Genomic DNA, 3244 nt, shown 5'->3' on the forward strand with positions numbered 1-3244 from the left:
GTACTCACGTTAGCTTCAGTGAGTAACGTAAGCTTTAGTCACATTAGTTTCAGTGAGTAACGCTAGCATTAGTCACATTAGCTTTAGTCACATTAGCTGTACTCACGTTAGCTTCAGTAACGTTAGCTTCAGTGAGTAATGCTAGCATTAGTCACATTAGCTTTAGTCACATTAGCTGTACTCACGTTAGCTTCAGTGAGTAACGTTAGCTTTAGTCACATTAGTTTCAGTGAGTAACGCTACCATTAGTCACATTAGCTTTAGTCACATTAGCTGTACTCACGTTAGCTTCAGTGAGTAACATTAGCTTTAGTCACATTAGTTTCAGTGAGTAACGCTAGCATTAGTCACATTAGCTTTAGTCACATTAGCTGTACTCACGTTAGCTTCAGTAACGTTAGCTTCAGTGAGTAATGCTAGCATTAGTCACATTAGCTTTAGTCACATTAGCTGTACTCACGTTAGCTTCAGTGAGTAACGTTAGCTTTAGTCACATTAGTTTCAGTGAGTAACGCTACCATTAGTCACATTAGCTTTAGTCACATTAGCTGTACTCACGTTAGCTTCAGTGAGTAACATTAGCTTTAGTCACATTAGTTTCAGTGAGTAACGCTAGCATTAGTCACATTAGCTTTAGTCACATTAGCTGTACTCACGTTAGCTTCAGTAACGTTAGCTTCAGTGAGTAATGCTAGCATTAGTCACATTAGCTTTAGTCACATTAGCTGTACTCACGTTAGCTTCAGTGAGTAACGTTAGCTTTAGTCACATTAGTTTCAGTGAGTAACGCTACCATTAGTCACATTAGCTTTAGTCACATTAGCTGTACTCACGTTAGCTTCAGTGAGTAACATTAGCTTTAGTCACATTAGTTTCAGTGAGTAACGCTAGCATTAGTCACATTAGCTTTAGTCACATTAGCTGTACTCACGTTAGCTTCAGTAACGTTAGCTTCAGTGAGTAATGTTAGCTTTAGTCACATTAGCTGTACTCACGTTAGCTTCAGTGAGTAACGATAGCATTAGTCACATTAGCTTTAGTCACGTTAGCTTCAGTCACTGACAGAAACAGTTATGACGTCACATACGGCTTTTGTGTTTGTGGTCTTTGTTTTTGTATTTTCAGTCTTCAACAGTTTTACGACAAACTTTCAACAAACTGACATGACAAACAACATCGTGTGCAATTCAGGACACAATTAAACAGATCTAAAAATTAACAGAGCGAGACAGAGTACTTTAACGGCAGATCACTTCCTGTTTCCTACCAACAGTCGGCGTCGGTTCCTAATCATCGTTCACTAACCTTAACCACGTGGTTATTACTGTAGCCATGAGAACGCTCTTTCCCACTGAACCGAACCGAGCCCGTATACTAAACTATATAATCTATCAAACTGCGTCAGACTTGGTGAACTTTAGCACGAAGTGACAACATCTGGTTTTCAAAATAAGGCGTTAACACAACGTATATAAAGAATGGAAATAAGATTAATGGGCCGGGATTGGTAAGAAACCCGGTATTTAACGGGCTGGATTATGAAAGATCGTAGTATCGATAAGCTCTGATGTTCTGCGTTCGGTACTCGGGAAATTAAGAATTTCCTATTTATATTACTGCTACATTAATAAAAATTATGGGAACATGGGTTATTGATTAAAAGTGATCGTCAGCAGGCTGATTGTTTGGCTGTGGGTGGTTCATAAATTCAATCACCCGTTTAAAGATTTTACTTGTTTGTTAAAGTGTTGCTCTGTATTATAATAGACAATTGTTTATTTAATTTGTTTTGCATTTCTATAGAAAGAAAATAGAAAATAAAAGCAACGTTAATTCTGTTCTGAATTTGTTAAATTTTTTCTCTTAAAAAATAACAAAAAGTACCGATAAGAATACAGTTAAAGTATATTGTTATTAAAATGTACGATAACCATTCCTATTAATGAGATTATATTCACAGGAAGTATAAAACGTGTAACATATGTCAAAAAGTTAAGAAACACTGAAATGTTGGGAAATGACTTTATTCATTGGTTTTGGTTTGCTGGAAAAACAAATAAATTTGTTGACTTTGTTGTTGCGTGTTTATGATCAAATTGTTCACTAGAGCACAAAGGTCCTCCCAGATCTAGCCTCTTAGTTTGGCTCTCAAAGTGCAGCAGATTATGAAAATGTAAGATATACTCCGACAGCGTCCGAGGTCCAGACGACTCAGTCTCACAAATCCTGTGGAAACACTGAAAAATAAGTTCTTCTCCAGACCAACCACTGACCTCACACACCTGTGTTTGTTAAATGTGAATATTACATTTAAAATGTACAAATCATTTGTGCTCAGACAGTTTTCTGCGATTACTAAACTTCCATATGTGACAATAAAGCAGCAGCAGCGAGGCGGCGAGCGTTCAGTTGTGTTCGGAGCCGACGGGAACGCGGCCGAGATGTTTTAACATGAAAGCGTTGTCGATTCTTCCTGTTTGTGTTTTGTTATTTCCTGCCAGCTGGAGGTGTGTGTGTGTGTGCGTGTGTGTACAAATGTTGTGTAGAAAAAAAACAAACACATGCTGAGTTCCTGGAGCGCAGACACGAACAGAACATCCCATAATTATTTCATACCGCTTGAGAGAGAGAGAGAGAGAGAGAGAGACAGAGAGAGAGAGAGAGAGAGAGAGAGAGACAGACAGAGAGAGACAGAGAGAGAGAGAGACACAGAGAGAGACAGAGAGACACAGAGAGAGAGAGACAGAGAGACAGAGAGAGAGACAGACAGAGAGACAGAGAGAGAGAGAGAGAGAGAGAGAGAGAGAGAGAGAGACAGAGAGACACAGAGAGAGACAGAGAGACACAGAGAGAGAGAGACAGAGAGACAGAGAGAGAGACAGAGAGACAGAGAGAGAGACAGAGAGACAGAGACAGAGAGAGAGACAGAGAGAGACAGAGAGACACAGAGAGAGAGAGACAGAGAGACAGAGAGACACAGAGAGAGAGAGAGACAGAGAGAGAGACAGAGAGAGAGACAGAGAGAGAGAGAGAGACAGAGAGAGAGAGAGACACAGAGAGAGACAGAGAGACACAGAGAGAGAGAGACAGAGAGACAGAGAGAGAGACAGAGAGACAGAGAGAGAGACAGAGAGAGAGAGATAGATAGAAAGATAGACAGACAGATAGACAGATAGACAGATAGACAGACAGACAGATAGACAGACAGATAGACAGATAGACAGACAGATAGACAGATAGACAG

The 3244-nt window shown here is 39.9% G+C and overlaps 1 protein-coding gene across 7 annotated transcripts in view; it reads right to left on the reverse strand.

The window, feature by feature from the left end:
* LOC123957687 (transcription factor COE3-like) overlaps positions 1-3244 on the reverse strand; it is a 205684-nt gene that overhangs the window by 92070 nt on the left and 110370 nt on the right. The window lies entirely within an intron of this gene.

The sequence above is a fragment of the Micropterus dolomieu genome, linkage group LG19 (genome assembly GCF_021292245.1).
Source record: "Micropterus dolomieu isolate WLL.071019.BEF.003 ecotype Adirondacks linkage group LG19, ASM2129224v1, whole genome shotgun sequence".
Classification (NCBI taxonomy): Eukaryota; Metazoa; Chordata; class Actinopteri; order Centrarchiformes; family Centrarchidae; genus Micropterus; species Micropterus dolomieu.